Raw genomic sequence first — 12,431 nt, forward strand, 5'->3', positions numbered from 1 at the left:
CTCTCTCTCTCTCTCTCTCTCTCTCTCTCACACACACACACACACACACACACACAATCGATGCTCTTTGACCCAGTAATTCTACTCCTGGAAATTACTCCAAGAAAATCAATTCAGAATAGGAACGAAAATAGAGGTACCTGTATAAAGATGATTCCAGTCACACTGTTTATAATAACAGATACACGGAAATAACTGAAATATCCAATAACAAGGGAATTACTTTGGCAAATGACAGCACATCCACTGAACAGGATATCATGCATTAATTAAAATGACAGAAAAGAAATATATAAAAGTGTTTCAGAATAATGCTAAATGAGAGATTTTTTAAAATACTGACCTCCTTTTAAGTATCAGGCAGTGTCTAGCACACCTTCTATATCTTGGTAACTGCTGAAGAGTCCAAGATAAACCTAGCCTTATTCCCTCTTCACTAACAAGAAGACTAAGGTTCAGAGAACTCAGGAACTTGTCCAAGGTCACAAAGCTACAAAGGACAGAACCAGGATGGAAGCATCTGAGGTCTTCCTCCCTGCATCACCCTCGCACACCCCATCACCAGACTGTAGCCACAACATGGTCCGTAACCTAATTACATCATGGTTGGGCCAAACTCGGAGACCTGAACAGCCAGCAAAAGTGACAGAGCACCTGAGAAACACTCATAAGAGAAAAGAGCAACAAAACAAGAACAACCCCAAGAAAACCACTCATGGTGGAGGTCAAGAGATGGTAAAACGAGGCTTCAGCAAGCACTGAGAAGATCCACACAGCAGATCCACAAAGGGCAAGGAAGCCCCTTTCTGGGAGCTGGGTCACATCACTGGTCACTACAGAGGTGATCACAGAGCAGTGTCTGCCTATCACAAAAGAACACATCTTCCCAGGGCCCACACAGCAGGACTCACCAGATGCGCACAGTACAATGTTCTGGTGTGGACAGAGCAACGAGGAAAAGCAGAAGAGAAGTCACAAGAGCCAGGGAGAAAAGAGGACTGGACATCAGGACACAGTGCACAGTGTGGCCGAAGATTGTGTGCCCTGCTCCCTTCAGATGCCCAGGTCTGCCTCCTGTGGAGCTGCATGAATGGAGACAGCCTTCTGGGGTGCAGCAGGAGAATGGGTGAGCAATCCTGGGGACTGGGGGTCAAAGCCAACTTTCCATGGGAAAAGGAAAGAATCCTCTAGCCTGCTCAAACAAGTACAACTCTATCAATAATGGGCTGGCCTGGACCTCCCTGGATCTCTGCTTCTAGGAGACCAACTGTCCAGGGCCACTTTTCTCAAAACTGGCTTCCACAGAGTGAGATGCTAGATGACATGTCAGTAATAAAGTCCAAAAGAAAATGGAAGCTGAAAGGGCCGGGGATTTAGTTTAGTGGTTCCGCCTCCTGCCTTGCAAGCACAAAGGCTGGAGTTCAATCCCCAGTACCAAAGAAAATGGAAGCTGAAAATCAAATGTAAACGGGTGCAGTGCTGCATACCTGTAATCCCAGCACTCTGGGAGGAAGAGGAGGAGGAGGAGAAGGAGGAGGAGCATAGCCTGAGCAACTTAATAAGGACCCTGTCTCAGAAACAAATAAATAAATGAATCAGACCCAAGCATTTCATCTAAAGATTCTCCAGGGCTGGCCTTGGCTAAAGTCTTTAAGGAAAAATTATTCCACTCTAGTTGGGACCTTTGGACCTTTCTCCCCCTACATACAACCCCCCCACCACCACCACCCTGTACTGGAGATTGAGTCAGAGCCTTTGTATGGCTATATTCCTAACCCTTTTTAAATTTTTTAAATTTTTGAGATGGTCTCTGTGAGTTGTCCAGGCTGGGCTTGAAGAGGCTCGACAAGTTCAAGTCCCACATGGGCAATCTAATGAGACCTGTCTCAAAATATTTAAAAATGTTCAAAAGGGCTGGGGGATGTAGCTCAGTGATAAGAGCGCCCCTGGGCTCAATCCCCCAGTGGAGCCTCCAAAATGTTTATTGTATCCCAAAAGATTTTCCACCTGGAAGAGAGAGGAGCTTGCAAACACAAATGGGTGGTAAAGGGTACAAATCAGGACTGTTGGGGTTCGAGTGCCAGCTCAGTCTCTCCTTAGCTGTGGGACTAAACCTCTCTGCATCTCAGTTTTCCATCTGTAAAACAGGGATAGGAAGGCCTTCCTCCTGATGTTGCTGACTAGTACATGCTGCATAAAATTCTTAACGAGAGGACCTCTATGCTCACAGTAAACAGCAGCTATCACAATGGGTCTGCCCAATTGGTAACGAGCACAGACGGGCGTTTTGGAAACCGCACATCCATTTGACTCAGTGATCTGGGGAAGATGAAAAGGAGGAGAAGTAACTCTGTAATTCTGAAACCTCAAGCAGGGGTGTAGGAGCCACAGCTCTGGCACTCTCAGAGCAGAGGCCCCAGACAGCCTAGGGCAGCGGCCCAGGCCTCTGCTCGACAAGGGGGACAGAAAAAGCTCCGCCTCCCAAAAAGCCACCACCAGAAACAGGAAGCTGCTTCCCTTCCTCATCCTTCAGAGCCAGCATTTCCTTTTTTGTTTAAAAAGCATTCTTTGTCTACAGCCCAGCCCTTCCCCTCCCCTCCAGCCCCAGGCTCAAACACACCCACAGCTGGCTGCAAGTCTCTTGCATTGTTTTCTGACCACCACTGGGATCAGAGGTTCCTTATATTTTTTCTTTTTATTTATTTTTTATTTATTTATTTTGCTACCAGGGATCAAACTCGGGTCCTTGTGCTTGCGAGGCAGGTGGCGGAACCACTGAGCTAAATCCCCAGCCCAGAGGTTCCTTGTAGACCAGGCTCCATGCACCCAGGACAGGAGGCAGAGCACACACTGGCTTCAGGCACGCAGACTCTCTGGCCATACTTTGCTCCTCTTGTGGGAAGGATTAAATGAACCAAGTCCTTCCCTGCTAATGTGGTACCCAGAAGGAGTCTGCTGCCCCTTGTAAAGCACCTCCCCCAACAAAAGGGAACTTCTGGCTAAGTCTGCAGAAACACCAGCCTCTCCTCTACCCATCCCAATGTGCCTACCACCTCAGAAGGACCTCTGTTCCATAAAAATCTAAAACATGCACATGTCTGGAATGCCAGAACTCTGAGAGGCTGTGGCAGGAGGATCTCAAGTTCAAGCCAAGCCTGAGCAACTTAGACCCTAACTCAAAATAAAAAAGGGCTGGGGATGTAGCTCGGTGCTATCTAAGGCTGTAGGTTCAATCCCCATAACTGTAATCAATCAATCAGTGGCTGAAACCAAGTCTACAGTTTATCATCTCTTTCTGAGCTCATGGCTAAAGCAGTATTTCCCTAACTGTGTTCAGTAGGAAAAAAGGCCCTGTGGATGCATAACTTTAGGACTGCTTGCTGCTGGACTCCTTGGGACCTCAGAAACACAAATCCTCATCCTCAGGGTGCTCCAAGAGGTAGACCACAAGCATCACACATTCTCAACTCCCTGAAGCCTCTTGCACAGGAGCACCTCTCAGAACGTCAGTGGGAAAGGCTCATTAGGCTCTTTCGTAGTGAGTGAGAATATTAGGCCACTTTTAAAAAATTGCCTGTAACTTATTTTTTTCTCATCAGCAAAAATCTGTGTGCACCCTGAGTGCAGCCGGTCCTACTTACCCTTAACAAAACAAACCTCAAATGAATGGCTAAACTGGCACAGGACTCAAAACCTCTAGGTGGCATGTGGTGCCACCCTAGAAGCAGTTCACCTCACCAGATTTGCAAAAAGCAAAACCTCGTGATCAAAATATTCCCAGTGAGTCCACAATTTATGCTGTATGAAAAGTTATTTTCCTAATCATAGTTGGTCTCCTCCACACAGTGCAGATTTTATTTTCCCTTCTTTTTCTTGTAAATGTCTTAATTTATTCTTGCAATTATTCTGAGGGTAGAAAACATGAAAAGGGCGAGAAAGCAACCAGCAAATAGGATGACTTCAGTTGAGTTATTTGCAAATGCAAGTTTCGAGCAAAAGCATCTAAAACACACTGTGGCCCACCTGCTAAGGAGCAGAACCACAGAGAGATACAAGTGTATAGGAAATGTAAGTGGGACAACAAAAATCACCCATAATTCTACCTCTGAAAGTGGATTCTTATGAACACTGCTGAATAGTCTTAGAATCTTTTTACCTCTGTATTTAGGTACAAACATGCATGCATATATAGAAATACAGGTTGGACAAATGGCAGCAGTGGCAGTTTGCATAGACTTTTTCAATGCAGGTCAGAAACAGGTGCACTTGGGAATAAATAACAAACATTATTTTTCTCAACAGCTTTTCCCACAGTATCCTCTGTATCTCCACACAGGTTCTAGAAGAGGAGAAAACCAAGATGGACACAAAGATACTCGATGAAAAGACTGTACCTTCTGGAAGCAACTGGAATTTATAACACTGGCTGAACAGCAAAACCACCAATGCATGGGGGTATAGAATGCAAAATGTGTATGAATTTTCAAGACAAACAGCAGGCCTCACCAGAGTGAAGGTCTCCAGGGGGTCTCAGTCAAAAGCTAAGAAGCCCCTAAAAGTACATAGTCGGGCCTGGCCACCATGGCACATGCCTGTAATCTCAGCACTCTGGGAGGCTGAAGCAGGAGGATCACAAGTTTCAACCCAGACTAGGTAACTTAGCAAGGCCTGTCTCAAAAAGTCTTATGATGCTGAGTGTGCTGACACACACCTGCAATTCCAGCACTCAGGAGGCTGAGGCCAGAGGATCACTGTGAGTTCCAGGCCTTCCTGAGCTACACAGTGAGTTCAAGGCCTGCATGAACTACATAATGAGACCCTGTCTCAAAAAAACCAAAAGGGAAGAGGGGCTGGGGATGTAGTTCAGTACAAAGGCTCTGAGTGCCATCCCTAGTACCACCAAAAAAAAAAAATAGTACAGTTGGGCCAAAGATAGTTTGTTCAATCTGAGCCGAGCCAAGCCAACCCACAGTATAGTCCAGAATGTGCTCCAAGAATCTGCCCAACCTCAGGGCCCCTAAGATACTAGATGGAGCTGGGAAAGCAAATGCAGAGGGGAACTGGAAGGCTGCTGCTGCACTAATATGTAAGGGTCTGACTCCGGGTGCAGAGCTCCTGGAAGGGCAGCTTTGTTAGTTTTCTCTAATAAATGTTCCTGGTTGTGTCACTCTCTGGTCTTCAGTCCCTCCCCTGCCAGGGAAGATGGCTGGAAAGGTGGAAACCCAAGTCTTCCACAGTCCTTAAGGGCCTGCAACTCTACTAAGTCAACCCCAAAGCCAGGCACCCCAAATAGCTCTCTGACCAATATTTGTAGTTGATGAAACAGAGGCTACAGTTAAGTTCATGAGGCTCAAGTGATCAAGACTTCACATACAACTGCGCTGTGCAAAAGTATCTAACACAGAGGACCCCAAAATTCAGCTCTTCCACTGATGTCTTGGAGCCAGGAAAGAGCCCTCTTCTCTTTGGTCAGCCCAAGAGGACGCCCCTTTCCTCAGGCAACCACAAAATTAGAATCCACAATTCCTGACACGTAACTCAGAATTTCAGACCCAAATCAACTGTAAAACGAGAACCCCTAATTCCTGACACACATTCCAGAAACCCAGCCACTGGGTCATGTCCTGTCTCTTGTTGAAACACTTGGACTTGAACGGGGCTAAGGATGCAACAGCAGAGAGAGAAGTGCCCATAAGCTGCCATATCATAAATTTTGACATTCCTGCTGAGATGGGAGGTTTCCATTATGCTCTAAAGATTCTAAACGAACAGACATTAAAGGTGTGTATACACCAGCAAATTCTACTTCCAGGAAAATACTCAGTGTAGCATATTAGGGGGGAAAAAAAACACAGCATGAATAGACAATATTGTGGTCCAGTTAGAAGAATGTATGGTCCTGATCACACAATGCAATGCACATGTGCTAATACAGACATAAGATGTTTAGAAGATTAACATCCAGGGCATGTTCCCCAAATACACGCATGCATCTTTGTATGCAAATATAGAGGTAAAATGATTCTAAGACTACTCAGCAAATGTTCACAGGAATTCGCTTTAAGAGGTGGTGTTATGGGTGATTTTTGTTGCACCTCCCTGATATTCTTTTAAAGAGTGAATGTACATCGTTACATATTTTTTAATATTTTAAGTTTAAAAAGAAAGTTATCAGAAGAATTGTTCAGAAAGAATAAGAGAGGCAGCCATTTAAAAAATTATGAGTAAGTTGATCTCTAGGCAGCTTCTCGTTTCTCAGAATGAGCCGAGCTTGGGGCCGATTGCATCACCGCCTGCTGAGGGCCCTATCTATGAGGATGTGCTGGGCTGGAAATGAGGGAAGAGGCCCTATGCCCAAACTCAGCCCCGTGCTGTGGCGCCCAGCCACCATAGCCTCCTAAGCAGCCCTTTTGGTTACCAGTTGTTTCCTTAGTATCCACAGCCATAGCCAGGGATTTGGCTCAGTGGTTATGCCGCCTGCCTCTACAGCCATGACCTTGGCTAGAATCCCTACCCCCTGGCAGCATGGTTTCTACAGACACTGCAGAGTTCAGAACATGAGTTCTCAAGTCCAGTCAACCCACCACCAACTACCTAATAACTCAGGCTCTTCACCCCTCAGAGCCTCATGGGGTCACTGTATGTACGTGATGGGACAGCACCGGCAAGAGCCTGGCGGAGTGCTCAACCCAGAGCAGGTGACCAAGAATGTCCCTCATTCCACATGGTCATTGCCAAGGTCATTCCCACAACCCCAAGGACACCTGGCAGCTTTCCCTGTGATCTGAATGCACCAAAGAGACTTCAACCAGCCTGCTCTGAAAGGATGTCCTTCTTAAAAAAGCAAAGCTTAGACAGAGACTCTGGCCATGGGCTTTGCTACCTCTCCACACCACTGCAGACTGTCACTGCAGGCCCACCCCTTTGCATGGTCCCTCTCAAGACCACAGCCAGTGGGCAGAGCCAGGAGAGTTCTGAAGTAAAATGCTGCCTTCCAGGATTTAAGGCCAACCCAGGTCACTAAGAGGAGCAGAAACAGCCCTGAAGGTAAGGAGGTATTCCCACCCCTGTCTTCAGGCAGCAAGCTCCAGCCTCTAAGCACTCAAGCTATCTAAGGCTACAGATGTGACAAGGCCTCCCTCCTGCACCCCGAGTCCTCCCCTAGCTCACAGCCTCTGGAAACTGCAGGTCCCCATACAGTCCTCCAAGGAACACTTGAAGCCAGGTGTGACAGCACAGATCTGTAATCCTAGCACTCTGGAAGACTGAGTCAGGAGGGTCACAAGTTTGAGTCGAGCCTGGGCAATGTACTGGCTTAGCAAGATCCTGTGTTAAAATTTTTAAAAAGAGGTGGGATGCAGCTCGGTGTCAGGGTCTTGGATTCAATCCCTGGTGCCACGGAAGAAAGAAGAACACCTGAGAAGTAGGTTTGTCTAAGGAAAAAGTTGCCAAGGTGAAAATGGACACGCAAAGGGACAACACTGCAACTCTGTGCTCCCTCAGGGACAACTGAAGTTGCTCAAGCAGAGAGCTAAAACTGAGGTGAAGAAATACTACACACCAGCAATGGTGAACCTTTTAGAGCTTTCAATAATAACAGCCGCCTGTGCATGCGTACCACAGATGCACCACCACTACCGTACACTATGAGAGTAGCCAGGTCAGAAAAGGAGGCCAGGTTTCAGTCTCAGCTCTGCCACAGACATGTGACATGGGTAAGGTCACTAAGACTCTGAAAAGATTTCCCATGGAAACAGAAAGCTGGACTGGCCAAAAGTTTAGCAGGATTCAAAATGCAGGGAATCCTGCTCCTAAGCACCCTCGGAGAGCTATAGCACTGGGGGCCCTGCTGTCCACCTGTCTGGCTCCCACTGTATACTGAAAGTGTACTTCAAGCTGAAGAGGCATCCCACCTACCTCAGAACCTCACCAGGAAAGTTGCTAGTCAGGAGCTGGGTAAGCATCACCAATAAGAAGGCTTGTCCAGTCACTGCACATCCATGCACGCTCTGGAGACCTAATCTGAGGATATGGGCAACCCTCTCCACTTCCATCAGTTCTGTCATCCATATGCTGGGGGGCAGAGAGAGAACTCAGGTCCTCACACAACACAGCTCTGACCTCTTTGCACTGCCAGTGAGGAACAGGGTCAGGCCTCTGTGACCTTCCAAGGACCAAGGAGCTCCAGGGCTCCCCAGGCACCTCCTGGCCCCAGAGCAACTGCTTGAGGAAGCAGCCAAATCACAGAGACTGTACCTATTCCCTAGAATAGGTACACTAGAATTCACTAGAATCCCCCAATGGCCCCTCCCAGCAAAGCCTCAGGATCACAGCCCTTTGGGGCACCCTTTTCCAGGCCAGCTTGCACAAGCACAGGTCAGGAGACTGGATGGGCAGAGCCCATCTCTGAGAAGGGCTAGTGGGCTGCCAGGAAAGAGCAGGTTACAACATACCCAAAAAGCCAATCTTCAGGAGGCAACACGAGCATCTACTTTTGCACATCCCTGTCTCCCCAGCACTGGCACACAGAGGAAGAAATCATGAAATGGCTTGGGGTGGGCCCAGCCGTGAGGCAGGCCAGGTGTCCCTCAAGGAGCACAGCTGGGGAACAGGAACCTCCCTGCTTGCCTCATGGAGTTCTCAAACCATAGGAGGGTCTAATGGGGACTGGGCACGGGGTTCTGCTGGGATGAAGTAGCATCACAACTTCTGTTTACAGATTCAACTCTGGCTTCTGGCTGTGTCCCCCTCCCCTTTTCCATCTAGAGAGAAAAAACGTGTGTTCCAATGAAGGTTGGTGGATCTCCAGGAAATCCTACAAGATCAAGAAGAGACCAGCACACTACTGGATACACAGGAAGCAAACATTAAAACTTGGCTCCTTCTACCCTTTTCGATCCAAGCTGGATGGCTCCCCAGAGGACAGCTAGGCATGAGCTGCCAGGCAGCGGGACGCCTGCTCACCATCACAGTCCGAGGCCTTGAGCAATCACAGCCTGTCCCTGGTCAGGGCCTTCCAAGGGACATCTCACTTGCCGCTTCTCCCACAAAGTGCTCATTTAATGAGGGCCAGACGGGGCTGAGGTACCTAAAAAGTTCTGCAACACGTCTGATGTCGCACAAGCCAGATCCCACAGCCAGACCCCTCTTAAATGCCAGGAATCCAACGTAGCAAGCTCAGTCTCTGGAGACTCAGCCCAGTACATAAAAAGAGCCTACAGAGCAGCAAAGAAAGCAGAATCGCCCTGCCAATGGCCCACCAGACCTTTGCACTGCTGCTGGTAGTAAGCCACACCCAACCAGCCTGCTGGGATGCTTCCCAGCCTGTGTCATCCACCTCTAAGAAACAGAGCCAGCTGTAGAAATTCCTCCTCCGATACATGCCCGATACATGCCCTGGGGAGTAAATGCCTTTGGGCGCTCCCCAGGGATAGTTTATAGGCAGTCTCAGTAGTGACAGCACACACCGAGAGACCGGCTGATATGGTCATAGGAGTAAGTGGTCCTCCCCACTCTACAGACCAGGAGCTTGACAGTAGATGCCATAGAACTTGCCTCAGATCACATGCACAACCAGGACTAATTTCAAAGCTGTGGCCTTTCTGTTCACCACACTGTTCCTATGGTCAAGACCGAGGTGGAAGGATCCCAAGATCAACTTCAGCTTGGCCAACTTAGCAAAATCCTGAAAATAAATAAATAAAGGGCTGGGGCCTGGCAGTGCACGCTTGTAATCCCAGCACTGGAGAGACTGAGGCAGGAGTTTTGAGGCCAGCCTAGGCTTCACAGTGAATTCAAGGCCAGCCTGAACTACATAGCAAGACCTGTATCAAAAAACAAAAAATACGGGCCGGGAATTTAGCTCAGTGGTTCCACCACCTGCCTTGCAAGCGCAAGGTCCTGAGTTCGATCCCTGGTACCAAAAAAATAATAATAAAATAAAATAAAAAATACAAGGCTGGATATATAACTCAGTGTGAAGGCCTTGGGTTCAATCTATAGTACTAGAGGGGAAAAAAAGATTCTTATGGTAATACATTTGTTTTCTGTCTTATCAGTCCAGTAAATCTGGATTTTAGACCTGTTCTAAACTGGGCATGGTGACATATGCCTGCACCCAGCACTTGGGAGATTGAGATAGGAGGATCACCAGGAGTTCGAGGCCAGCTTGGGCTACATTACATAGTGAGTTCAAGGCCAGTCTGAGCTACATAACAAGACCCACATGTCAAAAAAAAAAAAAAAAAAACAACACAAAATGGATATGATAAAAGAGATCACAATCATTTAATTCAACCCACAAGCCTCCTTCACTAAACTACAGAATGCAGAGCATTAAGAGCCCTCTGTGCTCCAACCTCCCTACTTTGCAGAAGAGAGAGAAGCCTGAGGCATCAAGGATGCACTGACTCACTGAACTAGCTGGTAGCAGCCCCCAGGAAACTAGGTCCAAGGGTTTCAATTCCCAATCCAAATAGTAAGCAACAGAAGGTCCTGCAGCCAGAGGGCAGGGTGACCCAGACTCCACACCAGCAGAAAGAACAGGGAGTGGGTGTTAGCCCCACGCAAACTGCAGATAGCACTTGGGCCTTCAGTGACTTTCCAGCTGCCAAAGATGACTGCTGAAACACACCCTCCAGAGGGAGGCAGGCCATTGAGTAACCAGCTCAGAGACCTCAACATCTGGATGCTGTGGGGTGTCAGGGTACCACACCCTTGTCAAAATGTGCAACTATGGAAGTCAGGATACTTGGAGGACAAAGAGCTATCTGCAGAGAATGAACTCTAAAGGAAGCCTTCTGAACAGCAGGTGGACACACCAACAGACAGCAACTCAGAGAACATTCTCTCAGCCCAACAACAGAGCAGTCCAACCACATACGGCCCGAAGACAACCCTCCCTCCTGGAACTGAGCCACAAAGCCCCCTATCCTGTGTGCTTAAAAATTGACTTTGCCAGGCTGTTCAGGAAAGCAGTTTCACTTGGAAAATAGCTATACCTCACAGGGAGGGCTTTGTTGGTTTGTTTTTTAAGAGAAGCCCTGGTCAGTCCCACTACAGCAACTGTAGAAATATGTATATATTGTGTAAAGTTACTATAATGTATACACTAATAGCCAGTAATGGTTGGATTCTTCTAATGTCTCTAGCTTTGCAGCTTTTAAAAAAATAAAACTAAGAGTCACCCCAAGCATTCTGGATCACACAAGGATTCAGACGTGTGGTGCGCATGGAGGGAGGACTGGTCTTGTAATAATTACCACAATCACTGGCTGGCCCTATGACAGCTGGCAGAGGCAATTAGGAATAACAAGGGGAGAGGGAGAAATAGAGGATCTAATGAAACAAAACATCCCCAGATTTACGAGAGCCCTGATGTGGCAAGGCAAGGTGGAAGGAGGGCAGCTAGAACTGGTCCCTGAAATTTCAGAGGCCTCCCAGTCCCTGGACAAAGGCAAGTTGTGAATGAACTAGCTTCCCTCTATTGTGTAAGGGATGGAGGAGCTGCTCCTCTGAAGACCCAAAAACCTTTCTGCCTCAACCCTTTTAATACTGCACTGCCCAGTTATAATTTGAGGAGAGCCCACATACCTTATTTCTTCTTTACATTCCAGGCCACCTTCACTATAGTGTCATCTTCCAACCAAAGGCTTCCTAGTCCAGCATAATCCTTCCTAAGACAAAACCCAACGTTTGTGGGGAGCGGGGAGGGGGGGCGGTCACACTTGGAGCAGTGACCGCTGGCATCGCTAAAGGAAAGCACCAAAGACTGAACAGCAAAAATGCAATTTCAGCAAACACTGTGAAATCCGGCAGACAAGACTCAAAGGAGAGCAAAGGAAGGGACAAGCCCGAGCCCCGGGCGTGCAGGGAAGGCAGAGGGCGGCGGGCCTGCGCTCACACTTCAGGGGACCAACCCCGTCACCCTGGCCCACGGCCGCTGGGCTCAAACACGCGGGGAAAAGTCCAGCGCGTGACTCCGTGGGACGATGGGCGGAACGTGGAAACGGGGTGTGGGCGCAGAGGGGACGAGGAGGGAGCCCTCACACACACGCTCCTATTTCTTCCATCCCGGTTCCCACTCCGTACGCCCTTCCCCCAAATCCTGCCCAAGGTGAGCGCCGGGTCCTGGGTCCTCAGGCTGCCGCATTAGCGAGTGGAGCAAAGGGAGGAAGCGTCCAAGGAGGCGACCCGGCACCACGAGGCAACTCGGAAAGGAGTGAACTGGATCCGATCCTCGGACCCAGTCCGGGTCCCGGACCATCTGGCGCCGCGGCCCCGAATTACCTCCAGGGTCCGGATCTCCTGCTGGGTGAGGTCGTTGGACACCGCGCACTTGGTGCGCAGCCCGCGCAGGCTGCCGATGGAGATGTCGATGAGCTTCTGAAGCTGACCGCACTGCTGCAGCGCCCGGCTGGCCGCGGCCCCGG

General features: G+C 48.6%; 1 protein-coding gene across 1 annotated transcript in view; it reads right to left on the reverse strand.

The window, feature by feature from the left end:
* Positions 1–12,425, reverse strand: part of Ksr1 (kinase suppressor of ras 1) — a 133,128-nt gene extending 120,703 nt beyond the window's left edge. The window contains exon 1 of the mRNA XM_033762887.1: positions 12,289–12,425. The gene's annotated coding sequence lies outside the window, so the exon portion shown is untranslated. The remainder of the gene's footprint in view (positions 1–12,288) is intronic.
* Between the last annotated feature and the right edge of the window lie 6 nt (positions 12,426–12,431).

The sequence above is a fragment of the Fukomys damarensis genome, unplaced genomic scaffold, assembly GCF_012274545.1.
Source record: "Fukomys damarensis isolate Sample0158 unplaced genomic scaffold, DMR_v1.0_HiC HiC_scaffold_13, whole genome shotgun sequence".
NCBI lineage: Eukaryota > Metazoa > Chordata > Mammalia > Rodentia > Bathyergidae > Fukomys > Fukomys damarensis.